The sequence below is a fragment of the Halichoerus grypus genome, chromosome 7 (assembly GCF_964656455.1).
Source record: "Halichoerus grypus chromosome 7, mHalGry1.hap1.1, whole genome shotgun sequence".
Classification (NCBI taxonomy): Eukaryota; Metazoa; Chordata; class Mammalia; order Carnivora; family Phocidae; genus Halichoerus; species Halichoerus grypus.
The window spans coordinates 78,428,409-78,446,655 of record NC_135718.1 but is presented as its reverse complement, the minus strand read 5'-3'; the positions used below and the strand labels follow the sequence as shown (position 1 = coordinate 78,446,655).

The window sequence follows — 18,247 nt, the reverse complement described above, 5'->3', positions numbered from 1 at the left end:
TTTTCTCCCTCAGACTTTTAAGCTGTTTGACTGAGCTACTCTTTTACCATGGTTTCTTAGAGAATGTTCACTGGTAATTGAAAGAGTTCCAAAGGGCTAACAAAATCTCACTTACTGATTATTTAAAACAATTCTTGTCATCTTGGCTTCCTAGAAGTTACCAGCTTCTCCCATTGCTCCAGCACATTTCCATCACCTGCCACGAGGAGAAGGGGTCTGATTAGTCACAGGGCTCAGACAGACCATTTCTGGATTTCTACATTCGTCTTTTCCTTTCTTCAAACCAAAACAGAGAGAAAAATAGTCATCCCTTCCTTTCCCTTCAAAATCAAAAAGGAAGGACAGAGTAACAACAGAGAGCACCCTAAGAGAGAAAAAGATTTCAAGAGCAGTATTTCAACAGCTGGGATTTGGGGTGGAGAGCCCTCCTTCCCCCCCCCCCCAACCCCCCGCCGCAATGCCCTGCCTTATGTTTTTGGGAAGAGATTTTAGTCTGTTTCCTGAGAGGAGGCAGTATCAGACTAAGCCAGTTTTCTCTCTCCCTGCCCCAGCCCCTCCTTAAACTATTCTGGAAGGTGAGTGACAGATTTGCCTGGCAGTGTGCGAGGAAGCACTGACTAAGGGCTCAGCCATGCCGAGCGCTGAGCGGGGCAGCCTGGGGCTCCCTGCAGCTCTCCACGAGGCCAGCTGATACCGGAGGTCTAGGAGGCTGCTGGACTCAAACACATTTTAGTTTCAGAGATGCTTGTGAGGTCTCCAGTCCTGCTTTACCAGTAATTAAGTGACCATCCATGTTGGTTCCCATTTGATCCTTGCTCTTTTTCCCACGTTGTTTAAAACTTACAGAACGGGAAAGATCAATCATTAGGGAACCCAAACCACCAACATCAACAGAAGGACACCACACAGACAAAACTTGGTTCAAAGTCCTACCACTCACTAGCCACGCAACCTTGGCGAAGTCCATTCATCTCTTCCCAGCCTCAATTTCTACTTTTCTGAAAGAGGACTGGATGCTCCCCACTATACTCTGTGGTTCAGAGGATTAAATAAGCTGAAAGATAAAATCTGCCGAGTCAAGCATGCTTTGATCCAACAAGGGTATTATCCCAGATCCAGGGACACCCATGCTCAATGATCAGACTTGCTAACTTATCCATATGTCCAGCTTGAATACTGGAGATTCATATGATTCATGGAGTAATGTTATATGCTCAGCAAAGGGCCTTCCTTGTTCCAAGAGCAAGGCATTCTGAACCATGCTTTACTTGTGTTTTTTAATTTCATAACATTTTAGGGTCCACAACCTAGGGACAAGAAGTTCTGCTTTCCTTCCCTTCACAGAAGAACCCCAAATGAAAACACCCCACTTCCACCAGGTACAATGCAACTATTGCTCATTTTATGGGAAGAATATATGGCTCCAAGTGGATCAGAATGACAAGATAGGCACCTGTTACTCTTCCTCACCCGAAGCCTCAGTGTTGTCATTCCGAGAGAGGAGATACATATTAATTATAAAAAGAGACACTGTCACCTCAGTTATAGAATAGACAGAAGCCTCAAGTTCTCCAAACCTGTAGGGTGCGTGTGTGCGTGTGTGTGGGGTGGGGGTGAGAGTCAGGGGGCCACAGAGAAAGGAGAGAATGGAACAAATGCACATAAATCCAGAAAGCCTCCTACTAACAGGGAAAGAGCTTACCAACATCAGTAAGAGTTAGCAGGGAAGGACTCAAAGTCAGGGACTTAGAGATCATACCCAACACCAAGAGGAAGGAGCCCCGTGCTCACCAGCTAGCAAGAGCCTTCGAGGCTGGTCATTCGACGCGGAAGACTTTCAAAAAACCACGAACAGTGGAGAAGGTTTGACTCGGGTTGGACAGACAGGCTTGAACTACACCTCTGCTGTGTACCCGCGGAGTGGTGTTTATCCGTTACTGAATCCTTCCAAAACTCAGTTTCCAGGCCTGGAAGAGAAGGACAATGACACATAGTGTGGAGAGAAGTTACGTAGATTAGAGAGAACACACATACAGTGCCCACCCTAGAACATGTCCGCAAGACGTAACGGCAATTGCCAGGTCTACTAATGCAAGTATGGGAGTCTATTAAATTCATGGCCACAATTGCAATTCTGGTCTACAGTCCATTGAATTCAGACTCTTTCCCTACGTGAACATTGGGGAGAGGTCAAATCAGACTTCTGACAAGAACATCAAACTTTCCCAAGTTGTTCTGAGCAGAGTGTCCAATAAAAACACCCGTGCTGGCGGATGGCCTTTACTAATGTGCACGCAGAAACCTCTAGCTGTGCACTTGTGACCATTCTGGACAGCAGCTCTGTTTCCTTTTTTGATGATTAATTCTTGAAAGAGGGAATGAATCATTTCCATCAGGACCAATTCTTCTGGTGTGCAAAGCCAAGTACTCGGCGGGCATCTGTGGGGAAGAGTAGCCACACTGAAAATAGCAGGCGGCCTATCACCACAGCTAGATTCGCATCACAGCCTCATCAAGAGCATGGATTTGTCAGTGAGGCTTTCAAGAAAAAAAAAAGACCCACAAGAGAGGCAACAGCAACTCTTATTTTTTTTTTTATAGATTTCATTTATTCATTTGAGAGAGAGAGAGAGCATGAGCAGGGGAAGAGGCAGAGGGAGAGGGAGAAGCAGACTCCCCACTGGGCAGGGAGCCCTATGCGGAGCTCGATTCCAGGACCCTGGGATCATGACCTGAGCTGAAGGCAGACGCTTAACCAGCTGAGCCACCCATGTGCCCCAGCAATAGCAACTTTTAAACAGAACTTTCTATCTGAATAAAAGTGTTCCTTGACCCCTCCTACATCATCCTCTTTGGGACTCACTCCGATGATGCTGACTGCTCGGAATAGGCTGACCACTCTTCTTTTGCCTTCAAAACCAGCATACGATGCCCATGAGAAAAATCTGTCTCATTACGGCTTAGTCCTGATCTTTTTTTTTTAAAGATTTTACTTATTTATTATTTGAGAGAGAGCAAGAGACAGAGAGAGAGTGAGAAACAGCATGAGAGGGGAGAGGGGGAAGCAGGCTCCCCACTGAGCCAGTAGCCCGATGTGGGACTCGATCCCAGAACTCTGGGATCATGACCTGAGCCGAAGGCAGTCGCCTAACCAACTGAGCCACCCAAGAGCCCCAGTCCTGATCTTTTTAACAAGAGCCAAGTTCTTTGCTTTAGTGGAAAATATTTTAATAGGTTCGCAGAATCAAGTTCCTCCTCAAAGTTGGTAATTTGCCACCACTATGGCTATTCAAAAGAATAAGCGACTTCAACAAGTGGCGTGAATGAACTATCCACCTGGCAGCAGGCACCGTGCCAAGTGCTGGGGGCGGGGAAGGGGTTTTACGGTGGTGGGTGTGAAGTGCATTTACAAGAATGCAGTGTGGTGGTAGCATCACCAGAACACAAGCAATGAACTTAGCTGATGTGCTTTAAGAGAATGATCTGCATGTGGAAGTCTTGGCTGAGATTGCTAACAGCCCAGAACTTCTTAATCATGCTGCTTATATGATGTTAACATTCCACAAGAGTCATGCAAAAACCTGCCTGAAAGGAACACACTCTGTGCTGTTTTGTTTTTTTAACATGTATTTATTCAGCTGAGAGAGAGAGGGCATGCGCGAGCAGAGGGAGAGGGAGAGAAAGTCCCAAGCTGACACCCCGCCGACCAGGGAACCTGACCCCGGGGCTCCATCTGGTGCCCTGAGACCATGACCTGAGCCAAACCAAGAGTCAGTCGCTTAACCGACTGAGCCACCCGGCACCCCCACACTCCTGTTCTGAATGGACACTGTGTCCTCTAGGGCAAGGCCACGCCTGCTCCCCGAAGAGGAAGGGCCTGGCGGGCACGCACACCAAGAGCATGTGGGTGCCAAGACGTCCGCGGACAGCACTTGCACTAAGGCTATGGAAGTGGAGAAAAGCTCTCGAGCCCTAAGATGTGTCGTTTCGGACTTCTGACTTGTCTCCCAAGGAGCTAGTGCACTATGAGGGGTCAGAGCCTCCTCTACGAGAGACAGTGCCCCACGGTCATTAAGAGCACGTGTTCGCGGTCACACAGAACAACACTCCCCATCTGCCCAGAAGACCTCGAGCACGGTGTTTAATTCTGTCAGCCTGGGTTTCTTCACCCAGAGGATGGTAGTGCCAGCAGTCCCACAGCCCAGTGTCGCGATCGGGGCTGAAAGACGACATGCCTGCAAACAGTTTCATAAAGCTCATGGCAAACAAAAGACGTACACGATCCTCATCCTGAGGAGGCAAAGCAGGGGCCTGGGCAATGTCACCAAAAAAGGGAGGTGTCCTCGTAAGCTCAAATAGGTTCCCGCCACTTTACCAGGAGGCCAGAAAAAGGCTCAAGGAAACGTTTCATTTCGAAATGAGGCACAAAGTGCTCCTGTTATCTGTGCATATCCATCTTGGGAGCAAAGTGAGGGTGGCAGCCACAATCAGAGGTTTGCTGGCCAGTGGAAAACTCAGAAATGTTAATACCCGTCACAAAGAAACAAAATGGAATCATGCGTTTGAGACTGCTCGGCTAATAAACAGCAGGGCTGGGATTCGAACCCAGGCTGGCTTCGCTCCTGGCTCTTAACCACGACACCACGCTATCTCCTAGTGAGGAGGAAGAGTAGTACTTGAAGACTAACTAAGACACAGACCAGGAGCAGGCCTGAGAAAGGCAAGAGACACCCCAAAGATGACTGAAGAGATAATGATACTAAAGATCAGTTAACGGGGCCAAAGAGTGAAAGGACCAAAACCACTAACGATTCTAAATTAAAATCTAAAGCACAATCACAGCGAGAACCCCTAAGAGGACAACACTGGGAAAGTGAACTCACTTTGGAGGTCAGCACTTGCTTAAAAACACCATGGCCACAGAAACAAAAGCTGAAAAGACCCCACTCGGGTCCTTTATAGAGAACACATTATGACCTAGAAACACCAGCTAGGGAATGGGTCACACACTCAAAATACCAGCCATCCAGGCAGGGACCTGACAGCCTGGGAGCTGCTCACCGAGGCAGAGCCTCCTGCCACCCTTCCCTTGCATTTCTATAGCAGAAGAGAGAAGGACACACCACCCATGGTTACTGGATTCTCCGCAGGCCGGAGGAAGAAAGAAGGCAGAAGGGACCAGAAGCATGCTCCTGGTGAAGAGGGAAAATGCATAGACAGGGGAGTAAGAACACAGAGGATCCACACTTCCAGCCAGCCTCAAACGTGGCCAACTCTAAAATGGCCCCATGACCCCTGTCTCTCCTTACCCCTGCCTGTGTCACACCCTCCCCTTGAGCAAGGTAGAGCCTGAGATTCTCTTGTAACCAGTGGAATAAGCAAAAATGATGGGCTACATCAGGTTACTTCACATACATAAGACTGTCACGTCCATTCTGCTACAAGGCTCCCCCCTTGCTGGCTCTGAAGAAGAGCCACATGAGGGCAGCCTCCAGCTCACGGTTCACACGAAACTGAGGCCCGCAGTCTGAGAGCCCACAGGAAAGTGCCAACAATCACGGAAGCTTAGAAGGAAACCCTTCCCCAGTCGAGCTTCAGATAACACAGCAGCCCTGGCTGCCATCTTGACCGCATTTGCAGTCAGCTGAATCACAACCAGACCCCTGACCCACCAGAACGGCGAGACAGCCAACGCCCTGATTCAGGTACTCTGTTTGGAGCAACCATGTTCTGTGGCTACAGCTAACTCATACATAAGGGAAATGTGAGTCCCTGACACTTCTGAGGGAGGCTGGGGGCCAGGGCCTGGGAGAGGGGGCACATCCACTGGCGTGCATCCTCCCATGCAGCTGTCTCTGCCTCAGACCCTCCATCTCCTCTCTTACCACACATGTCCTTTTACCCCGTTCTTGACATTTACAGGACTTAACAGAACATGTTTACCAAGGAAATAACAGTGTTAACAAAGGGTGATGTGGTCACCCAGCTGCCCTGCAAAACTACTTGGCATGCCAAACATTGACACACTGACAAGAGCAAGATGATTTCGATCCAAGCTGTGCTAGGATCCTGCCCCTCATAAAACACTTGTAACAGAACAATATTGTAAAAGTGATGTAACACACTGAAACACTTCATAAAATTCATGTTCAGACAGACAAGGAGACTTTCTGTATCAGTGGTATTGAGAACAGAACAGAAATGAAAACATCCAAGGTTCCATCTAAATTTTGCTAATATGGGCTCTTTAAATCCAAATATAAATATTCTTCTTGTTGTTGTTGTTTTATTTTTGCTTTTTTAAAGATTTCATTTCTTTATTTGAGAGTGAATGAGAGAGAGAAAGAGCTTGCACAAGCAGGGGAGAGGGAGAAACAGACTCCCTGCTGAGTAGGGAGCCCAACATGGGGCTTGATCTCAGGACCCCGGGATCACGACCTCAGCCGAAGGCAGACGCTTAACCGACTGAGCCACCAGGTGCCCCTCAAATATAAATATTCTTAAATCTTCTGAGCAAGTACCAATAGCTTTTACAAATTAACTCAAGTAACAGTTCTCAAGCAGAGCATGCAGCTAAGACTGACTCTGTGAGCCAGAGACCTCTTACCTCAACGGGCCATCTTACTACCAGCAGAAATGCCTGGGGAGATCTACAATTGCATCATTTGAAAGCTGGGAAGTCCTCATTAATCTTCTAGTCCTAGCCTCTCGGCGACAGGTGCTGACACACAGACACAGACTTTAAGTGACCTACCTGTTCAGGGTGGCTCAGAAGCACAACCTGGACCCCGTTTCCCAGGCTTCTTTATACCCAAGTCTACCCAACTTGTTATTTTATTTTATTTCATTTATTTATTTTACTTTATGTATTTTATTTATTTTATATATTTTATTTTATATTTTATTTTATTTTATTTTTTATATTTTATATTTTATTTTATTTATTTTCTTTTTTATTTATTTTATTTTATATTTTATTTTATATTTTATTTCATTTTTTATTTTTTTATTTTATTTTATTTTATTTATTTTATTTATTTTATTATTTATTTTATTTATATTTTATTTTATTTTATTTATTTTATTTAATTTATTTTATTTTATTTTATTTTATTTATTTGACAGAGAGAGAGACAGCGAGAGAGGGAACACAAGCAGGGGGAGTGGGAGAGGGAGAAGCAGGCTTCCCACTGAGCAGGGAGCCCAATGGGCTCGATCCCAGGACCCTGGGATCATGACCTGAGGCGAAGGCAGATGCCTAACGACTGAGCCACCCAGGCGCCCCTAGTCCACCCAACTTTAGCTTCAAGCCAGAATTAATGAAATCAGTGGTATCAGATATTCCACAAGGACAAAAATGGGAACGAAATTTCCACATTATAAAGCTCCTACTTGTAAAAAGCAAGCTCTGGAGCAAGAGAAAAAAATGACACTGAGGAAAGAGTCATATTAAAATTTCAATTCAAGGGGCGCCTGGGTGGCTCAGTCGTTAAGTGTCTGCCTTCGGCTCAGATCATGATCCCAGGGTCCTGGGATCGAGCCCCGCATTGGGCTCCCTGCTCCGCAGGAAGTCTGCTTCTCCCTCTCCCACTCCCCGTTTGTGTTCCCTCTCTCGCTGTGTCTCTCTCTGTCAAAAAATACATAAAATCTTTTTAAAAATAATAAATAAATAAATAAATAAAAGTTCAATTTGTTTTCAATAGCAATGCATAGTATTTTCTGAGTAAATGGAGATGTCCCTAAAATAGACTGCCTTTTTTTAAGGAATGATCCACTTTTTCTTTTTTTTAAATAAATGTTAACCAGGGGAGCAAATCAAGAGTCCCAGAGCAAACACTTGTGCAAGGATGTCCATCCCGTTGCTTCACACAGCTGTGCTCCTAAACCCACTGTTCCATTCCACAGATGCTTTGGGGTTACCTCCTGCGCGAAGGTCCTGTGGTAGGAGCTGGATACACAGAGCCTGTCTGGGCATTAACAAGTCATGATTCCTCGTATCTCTGGTAGAAGGAACCTCATCTGAACAAGCAAACACTGGAAATAGCATGTTTTGGTAGGCTGTGATGAATGTAGACCGGCATTCTCTCTTCTCCTAGAAACTTCTGTGTTTAAGGTAAATAGCAACTTGCTTTTGTGTGTATGGATACCGCCCTGACACCAGCAGTGGGAGTTACCAAAACAGAGGGGTTGGACCTCCGTCCCTGGGTCACACCCCTCCAGGACTCCTGTCATGGGACCCGTTCCACAGCCTAAAAGCAATTAAAAAAAAAAAGCAGTCCTTCACTCCACATTCTCCTTCCTCATCTCTTCCTCAGTACCAGGAATAAACATGTTTACGACACAGCAAGGAGGAGGAAAGGCTTATTTTCTCCCATGCAGACGGCAGGCTTCTGTCCTCAGCACGAACATCAGCCTCTCCGGGTCTGATCAGGACAGGACCTCAGGCAACCGTGTTCTACGTGCGTGTGAGGGCCCTGACGCAGTCAAACTAACACTGCAGACATGCTGTTCAGCACATACGGGGCTCTTCCCTCAACGCTTCATGGGCCCAGACTCACCGAAGCGGACATCCTCGTGTGGCGGAAGAGAAATCGAAGGCGGACTTGCTGAGAACACAGGTTACTCACATACCCAACCCGCTCTACAAAGCGCTGGCGGGGGGCCCCCACACCCTGTGGCCTCGGCTTTCCATCTGGAGCCTTCCCTGCACGAGGGGAGTGGTGGGTTTGGCCCAGACTCTCCTGACGCCCTCCCTTTCCAGGGCCAGCCTGCCCGCAGATGGAGGCAGTCCAGGCTGCTCCCTGCCCCGTGAGGAGCGGGAGGAAGTCCAGAAAACCCGCTGGGCCCCACTCTTCTAATAAACTTCTGGAGGGCTAACCCCCACGGGTCTGCCTGCTGGTCCCAGGACAGCGAGAAACAAGGGCGTCAGCCCACTCTCCATCCTCCCGAGACCTGACACAAGTTAAGTTTTAGAGCCCAAACGGGTGGTAAGATCTTTGTGGAAAAGGTAAATATTTCTTTTACAGAAAAGGAAACCCAGACCCGAAGGGACGCAAGAACACGCAAGACACAGCTCAGCACAGTGAGTCATTCAATAACACTCTTCTCGCTCACCGTCAAGAGGCATCTAAAAGACAAGGTCATTCCTCTACTTTCTTCTCTGCGTTGGATCTAAAAACACGAACTCCTTTCCAAATACATAAAACAGGCACAAGGAACCTTTGCTACCATAGAGCCCGAGTGTACGTGGTGGAACATTCCGTGGCACCGTGGCCACATGGCTTTCACACAACAGCCCGGGCGCGTCAGTGGTGTGGATATCTTCAGGCTGGCGGAGCCCGTGCGGAGACCGACTGCGCGAGGCTTCGACCACAGAACGTACGGGGACAAAAACGCGACCCACGACTCAGTCAGCCAGGAAGAAAAAGGTCTCTGATTTCCTGACTTACCATTTCAATTTTCGTGGACTCCCAAAATGCAGTGCTTCTTGTTTTAAAAATACACGAAAAGGGCTTTCATTCAGTAATAGTGATTTTTGTTTTTGCTATGCAGATACTTTAATGCAGATCATTTGAGATTCACGTGTTCCTATTCAAATTGTATTTAGTAAGAATAGTTTCCTTAGTGTTATCTGAGCAAAAATTTCAAAATAAAAACAAACCACATTTATTCCACAATAAATTTAAAAACAAAATTAACTTCTTCACAGATGCACTGAAGTGAAGGAAGCTGGTCATCCCACACGGCCGGCTTTGCAGAGAATCACAGATACGACAGCACGTATACGCCTCATCCTTGCAACAGCAGGTGAGACAGCTGGAAAATGATCCCCATTGTCAGGAAAAGAACCTGAGGTTCAGAGAAGTACAGTGACATGCCTAAATTAACCTATTTTCTAATGGCAGGACTCAACTTTTTTTTTTTTTTAAAGATTTTTATTTATTTATTTGACAGAGAGAGACACAGCGAGAGAGGGAACACAAGCAGGGGGAGTAGGAGAGGGAGAAGCAGGCTTCCTGCTGAGCAGAGAGCCCGATGCGGGGCTCGATCCCAGGACCCTGGGACCATGACCTGAGCCAAAGGCAGACGCTTAACGACTGAGCCACCCAGGTGCCCAGGACTCAACTTTAAATAGTGTCCTTGGAGGGGCACCTGGCTGGCTCCATGGGCGGGGGGGATAGAGCCTCCAACTCTTGATCTCAGTCAGGGTCATGAGTTCAAGCACCATGCTGGGTGTAGACTACTTAAACAAATAAATAAACCACTTTCTTGGAGCCAAAATTTGTGCTTTTTCTCCTCTGGGCCTCTATGAAACAAGAAGTGATGGGAAAAGCTTCTGAGAATGAGCAGTGATCAAAATTGAAGTGGAGGGGAGCCTGGGTGGCTCAGTCGGTTGAGCGTCCGACTCTTGATTTCAGTTCAGGTCGTGAGCTCAGGGTCGTGGGATTGAGCCCCCATCAAGCTCCATGCTCAGCGTGAGTCTGCTTGATCCTCTCCCTCTGCTCCTACCCCTGCTCACTCTCTCTCTCTCAAATAAATAATAATAATTTTTTTAAAATTTCAGTGGAGAAGAGTCGAAAACAAAGGCTGACGGTAATGGTGCAATATGAGTTGATGTGATGTCAGCCCCATTTTTTACTCAGCCGGGGGTAACTGATTAGAAGAGAGAGAAGAAAGAAAAAAATCGGACAATGAAAAGGACCAGCATCAGACTGGCTGCGGAGAGTACGGGAAGCAATGTGTACCAACCAAAATAAAGAAGTGATGTGGGGCGTCTGGTCGCGGATCATGCCTAGACCAGGCAGCAGACATTTTCTGGAGTCGGCCTGTCGGGTTTTACAGGGCACATGGGATCTTTGGCAACTACTCAGCTCTGTCATCACAGTACGAAAGCACCACCGGGGATGTACAGATGACAGAGCCGTATCTATAAAAACAGGTCTCCGGCCAGACTTGGCCCTCCTGCTAGTCGGCTAGCCCCCGGCCCAGACAGTCCCCCGGCCTCCATAGGAAACCCATGATATACTAAAGAAGCAAAGAGAAAGATGCTACAGCCAACCTAAAAACTCCGGGGGCCACACAGCCATCCAGCTGGCAGCAAGCACCTCAAGGGCCGTCCCCACAAGCTCCTAGTCTGGGGGGCTCAGCCTCGCTTCTGGATGAAGACACTGAAGGGATACGTTGTTCACTGTTCGTTTATCCCAAGTCATTAACATTCAAAGAACCAGTCTGTGAAACAGCATGTGGATCGTGACTCCGACAACTGTTCGGCCCGGTCTTACCGCACGGATGACGTGTTTTATACGGACAATTATGGGAAAAATCGCCCCAATGTTCCAAAAGAGACTACAAAAGGAAACTGTCAGAAAGAGAGGCAAATAAACCAATCCTGGCTTCTGTCTTGGACGGCTCCTCTACCCGGAAAACCACCCCTGGCTTTTCCTAAGCCATTTTCCCACCTAGCTCTTGCTCCTCGGGAAGGTGGCAACCTCAACATCGTTTCCTCCAAGAATTCTTCTCAGACACCCCACGTGAGGTCAAGACACTTGCCATGCACGCCGATGACCCTGAGCTTCTTCACTACCCAAAGCACACCAATAATTCCTCCCGAGCTCAAGGTCTGCTTCCCTTCTAAACTCCAGGAAGATGCCTTGTTCAACGCCTACGTACAAGGCTGGCAATGAGCTCCTGACTAAACAGAAGGCTCCAGTGTTTCAATACAACACTCTGCACTGAGATACACCTAGTTGTCACCAAATCAGCAAAGCATGATTTTGCAGAGCAGCTCTGAGCTTTTCCAGCCTATACCAGGGGCAATGTGATAAAGCCAGAAAGAAGATGGTGTCCACATGCCAGTAAGCAGAGTAAAGGTAGGAAACCCATTCTTAGGTGCGTCACAGTAGAAGCTACAAAGCAGTTTTCTCTCATGCTTATCAGTTACAAAAACAAATGTGGTTTCAGTTAATGACAAAATGTTCCCTAGGAGCACCTGGGTGGCTCAGTCTGTTAAGCGTCTGACTCTTGACTTAAGCTCAGGTCATGATCTCAGGGTCATGAGATGGAGCCCTGCATCGCGGGCTCCACGCTTGGCAGGGAGTCTGCTTCGGATTCTCCCTCTGCCCCCCACCCCGCTTGCACGTGCGCACTCTCTCTCTCAAAAAAAAAAAAAAAAAAAAAGTTCCTTAACCTAGGCCCTAGCAAATTCAAAGCTATCTAGCTGGATGGATTTTAAACAAGTATCTGAACAATTTCTTTTTTGTTTAAATATATACACACACAGTATACATAAAAGCACAAACACTGACATACATATAGAACTGAGAAAAAAAGATCCTGAAATATATATACTATGATCCATTTTTGTAAATTAAAACAGAAAAATAAGCTAAAATGATGTATGCCCTCCAATGTGGTTGTACCTGGCAGAGGGATTTGGGTTAATTTCATTTTCTTCCTTTTTATCTATTGGTATAGTTGACCCTTGAACAACAGTTGACCCTTTGAACTACACAGGTCCACTTACACGTGGGTTTTTCAGTAAATACAGCCCAGTACAATAAATGTATTTTCTCTTATGATATTCTCAATAACATTTTCCTTTCTCTAGCTCACTTTATTTTAAGAACACATTATGTGATACATACAACATACAAAATATGTGTTGGTCTACTGTTTATAAGGAAGGCTTCTGGTCAACAGCAGTTACGTTTTGGAGAGACAAAAGTTACATGTGGATTTTTAACCTCGTGTAGGGGGGAGGGTCAGTGTCCCTAAATCGCACATTGTTCAAGGGCCAACAGGATTTTCTTTTTTATATGGCGATAACATATTTTGGAAAAGCGTTTTTTTAAAAGTTGTTTCAAACAAAAAATCTGCTGATTAAACAATTCCTCAAAGCTTTTTCAAAGAAACATTATAGAAAGAGAAAATGTGAAACAGGGCAATGCTGTTACTATTTAACAGTGTTGCTGAAAGAGTAAAAAAAAAAAGTTTCTGGCCTGCTTAAATGTTCACCCACTCCCACCAATATCATAATGATGATACATCTTACCTTGGTGAACATGGGCACACAAAAGCAAAATAGTACCAATGCTGGTGGTGTTAATTTCAGTTTCTAACTACATTGTTACTTTTCCTGGAACATGCTATATTTTAAGTTGGCCTAATTTCTCTCTGGTCTTGGACTCTGCAAACTGCACAAAACTTACCTACCACCCAATTTCAGCGACCAAAACAAATTCAGGGTGGTGAGAAACTTCAAAAGTAAAGTCTCCTCTCTTAAAGGCAATTCATATAGGTCAGAAATTGCGAGGGCAGACATGAGGAACGTCCTCGTAGTTACCTGAAGTTTAATTCCAATGTTTACACTGGGGTCTCTAAGCACATGCACTAAGTAGGTTTAATTTCAATTCTTGTGGTTATCTAACATCAGCCTATGCACAAATCAGGCAGATGACCAAATTTCCCATCTTAGATTATGTTTTAATATCTTATATTTCTTTTCATAAATACTAAGTATCTCATAAACACGGTCTTGTGTTTAAATAATGCTCTACTGGCCTGTACCAACAGTGTCGTCCGTTATACATGACTTGAGGACATTTTCAAGGTCCCAATGAGAGAGGTTTGACACCTCTTCATAAATGACTGAAATAAACCACACACAACAAATTCCTTCAAAGATTGGTTTTCCGATGACAGAGTTGACCTCCACCCAGTAACAACTATAAATGGTGGATGAATATAAAAATCAACTGTGAAGGCAGCGGAAAACAACCATGTGGAAAGTAAACTATCTATGAGCCCAGAAAGGAAGGAAACCCCACTCGATGATAATTTACATGTGTAGGGCTTATCACACGAGAGCGAAACCAGCCCTTGCCACAGCAGATGGAGCTCAAAATAGCAAACCGCAGCCTTGTGGGTCAGAATATGGGCCTGCCAGGGTGGCTGAAAATTGAGGAAGAAAGTCTCCCAAATGAGAAAGCCATCAAGGGTGAAGTCCCAAATTTGCAAATCAATACTACATTTGTTGGCTAAGCTGAGAACTTCAAGTCCGAGGATCCTGAGGAAAACAACAACAGTTGGAACATTTTTTAGGAAGCTGACCAGTTTCAACAGCTGCCCACATCCAGGGAGCCTGACAAAGGCCTCAGACTTACCTTTGAAACCACAGAAGCACCTCAGCTAAGGCACAAAAACCACTTCCCTGGGCGAGCAGACATTTCCTGGGAAGTAACAGGCAAAACAGAAATAGCAAAGCCTAAGGATGAGCCTCTGTACTGTGCAAGCTGATTTGCCATTAATTTAACTGCCTGTTTGAACAAAACTCAACCTTCCTCAGGGGGACATAACAGAATCTTTAGCAGCATCTGTGATGTCCGGCATACAATCAAAAATTAATATGTATGTGAGATAAATGAGAGATATAACTCCTTAGTCAAAGCAGTCCACAGAAATGGACCTACACGTGACCCAGAAAATGGAATCCGAAGACAAGGATTTTAAAATAACAATGCTAAATATATTGAAGAATTTACAGAATGACAGAATGGGTAAAGAAATAGGACATTTCAGAAGAGATTTAAGAAAAAAAAAGAACCAAATGGAAATTACAGAACTGAAAACTACAGTATCTGAAATGAACAGCATTGAATCAGATGGAGATTATCAAGTGGACACAATAATGAAAAAGGCCAGGTGAACTTTAAGACGTGTCAATACAAAGAATCCACGCTGAAGCAAAGGAAAAAAAATAAAAATAAGACAACAACAACAACAAAAACCAATGGTTTGAAAAGAGCCTCCAAGACCAGACAGGAGTATCAAGTGATTTAATTTACAAGTTAGGGAAGAATAGTGAGAATGGGGCAGAAACATTCAAAACTGAGCAAAAACAGCAATCTACCAGAGCAGGATTTTCAGTTAGCCACAAGAAAATGTCACCTAATATTGAAAACCAAAGATAAAACAACAAAAATGTGTAGACGTGACCAGAGAAGAAAAGACAGAGAACAATAACGAGAATACAGCCGAAAGCTTATCAGAAAGACAGCAAACGACATCTGTAAAGAAGAACTGAAGGGAAAAAAAAAAAATGTCAACCTAGAATTCTATGCACAACAAAACCCCTTCAAAAATAAAGGAAAAATAAAGAATCTTCATATAAATGAAAACCGAGAGAATCTGTTGCAAAATAGCCCCAATACTGCAAGAAAGGCCAAAGGAAGAAGCTCTCCAGGAAGAACAGAAGTGGTACCAGATGTAAACCTGAATCTACAGAAAAGAATGAAGAGCCTTGGAAGAAGTACATGCGCCAGTAACATGAAAGAGCCCTTCTCTTAATTTCCTTAAGACCTACTTGTTACAGATACTGTACTAACTGTGTGTACACACACCGTTTATATACACTTCATATACACTGTCTTAAGAGAATGAAACTGTATTAGTTTATAACATATATGGATATAAAATATATGAGGACAGTACAATGAACAAGAAGGGGAAAATGAAGCCGTATTATATAGGTTTCATACATTTCTTACACAAAGTGGTAAAATCTTAATTCAAAGAAGACTTATAGATGAATACTGTAATCTGTACAGAAACTATAAGAACAAGGCAAAGAGGTATAGCTGAAAACCTAAGAGGCAAATTAAACATATCTAATTAAACAAAGAGAAATTTGAAAAGGGGATATAGGATTTAAAAAAAAATGTTTACAGGGTGAGACAAATAAGAAACAACAAAAATGGGGCGCCTGGGTGGCTCAGTCGTTAAGCATCTGTCTTTGACTCGGGTCGTGATCCCAGGGTCCTGGGATAGAGCCCCATGTCGGGCTCCCTGCTCCGCGGGGAGCCTGCTTCTCCCTCTCCCACTCCCCCTGCTTGTGTTCCCTCTCTCGTGTCTCTCTCTGTCAAATAATAAAATCTTTAAAAAAAAAAAAGAAAAGAAACACAAAAATGATAGGTCAAAAAATAACCACATCAGTAATTATGGTACATAGACTAAACATTCCAATTAAAAGGCAGAGATTGTTAGAATATACAAAAAAGCAATCCCCAACTATGTACTACCTACAACAGAAGATGCATTTTAAATATAAAGACACAGGTAAGTAAACACATGTTAAAGCATATACCAACATGACCTCAATGTAACAACCAGACAAAGACAATAAAAGAAAACTATAATATCACTCAAAAAACATTATGTGCAAAACTCTTCAACAAAATACAGTATAGGCGTAAGGACAGATGAATAAACAGTGAAGCATAAGAGGCCAAAAACAGATGAACACATCTATGGTCAACTGATTTTTTTGACCAAGTTACCAAAATAATTCAGTGGGTATAAGGATAGTCTTTGCAACAAATTGGGCAGGAACAAATTGATATCCACATAGAAAGAAGAGTGAATCCTCACCTCTACACCTCACATAGAACTAACCATAAAAACCTAAAACCATAAAGCAGAAAAACATAGGAGAATATCTTTGTGACGATGGACTAGGCAAAACACTCTGGATAAAAGAAAGAAACCCTGGGGCGCCTGGGTGGCTCAGTTGGTTAAGCAACTGCCTTCGGCTCAGGTCACGATCCCGGAGTCCTGGGATCGAGTCCCGCGTCGGGCTCCCTGCTCGGCGGGGAGCCTGCTTCTCCCTCTGACCCTCCCCCCTCTCGTGTACTCTCTCTCATTCTCTCTCTCTCAAATAAATAAATAAATCTTTAAAAAAAAAAAAGAAAGAAAGAAACCCTGATAAAATGGACCTCATTGAAATTAAAACTTCTGCTTTTTGAAAGACACAGTTAAGAAAATAAAAGGACAACCACCAACTGGAAAATATTCACAATACACATATCTGACAAAGGACTTATACCTAAAATACATAAAGAACAGCTATAATTCAAGAACTAAAAAGCATAAAAAGTTAAGAATAAAAAAGTCACACAAGCCAGTTTTTAAAAAAGCAAAAGACCTGACTAGATTACTTCATAAAAGAAGACACAGGAATGGCCAATAAGTACGTGACAAAATTTCAACATCATTATTGTCAAAGAAATCACAGGAAAGCACAAAGTACCGTATGATACCCACTAGAGTGCTGATATTGAAAAGACTGACAGCAGCAAGTGTTGGCAAAAGCTTGGAGCATATTGGAGCACTGAAAACATCCCTGATGGGCATGTTTAAATATAGAACCCCTTTAGGAATATGTTTGACAATTTTTTATAAAATTAAATATATACTTATCCAGGGATCTACTTCTAAGTATATACAAAAGAAATGAAAACATAAGTCCACAAAGAGACTTGTGCATTAATGTTCATGGTAGTTATATTCATAATAGACAAAAATTGTAACCCCCCCAAACAGATGAGTAGATAAATTCACACCACAGAATACTACTCATCAACATTAAGAAACAACCTACTGATACTTGTAACAACAAGTATGAGTCTCAAAAACACCGTTAAGTGAAGCAAAAGAAGCCAGATACATGAGCACACTCTGTGTAACTCCATGTATATGAAGTTCTGGAAGAGGCAAAACTAAGCTCTGTTGATAGAAATCACAGTACCATTTATTTCTGAGGTGGGACAAATGACTGGACATGGCACAAGAGAACTTTCTGGGTGATGGATATGTTCTCTATCTTGAGAGAGATGTTGGTTCACTGAAGTGTTCACTTAAAATTTATACATCGTATAGCATATCAATTATACCCAAATTTAAAAACAGTTCACAAAAAATTTTCTTTGAGTTAGTTCTGAAGAAGATACGGTCTCTCACAGGTCAAGCCTATTTCTCTTATTACCTCGGAGGACTTCTAAAGTCTCACAAACAGAAAGCGTGCGTATTTGCTTTAGTCATGCCATTCTTGAAATATACATCCAATCAAAGCAAAGGAAAAAGTATTGTCATCTGAACATTTTTTCAGATAGTCTCTATCAAAATAGTTTCTGAACATGTGTTCCAACCTAGAATTAAAAGCAATCTGTCCTCTGGGTTTTATCTAATTTTACTTACCCACTTAAAAGTTACTTTTAACGCCACGGACAAATTACTCAAAAAATAAACTATAAACCATAAATCTAAATGTTTTAGTATCTTACTCCTTCTAAAATATTTATTAAATTCCTACTGTATTCCAGGTAGGATGATAGTCCCTAAGGAAACAAAACTGAAAAACTCACACTGTACTGATGAAAAGTTCTCAGTCTGATGGATGTGACATATACATAAA

The 18,247-nt window shown here is 43.8% G+C and overlaps 1 protein-coding gene across 10 annotated transcripts in view; it reads right to left on the bottom strand.

Moving 5' to 3' along the window:
- SGMS1 (sphingomyelin synthase 1) overlaps nt 1–18,247 on the bottom strand; it is a 270,354-nt gene that overhangs the window by 107,846 nt on the left and 144,261 nt on the right. For all 10 annotated transcript variants that reach the window (XM_078077801.1, XM_036123426.2, XM_036123430.2 and 7 more), the window contains 2 exons: nt 1,792–1,967; nt 116–196 (listed from right to left, as the gene is read on the bottom strand). The gene's annotated coding sequence lies outside the window, so the exon portion shown is untranslated. The remainder of the gene's footprint in view (nt 1–115; nt 197–1,791; nt 1,968–18,247) is intronic.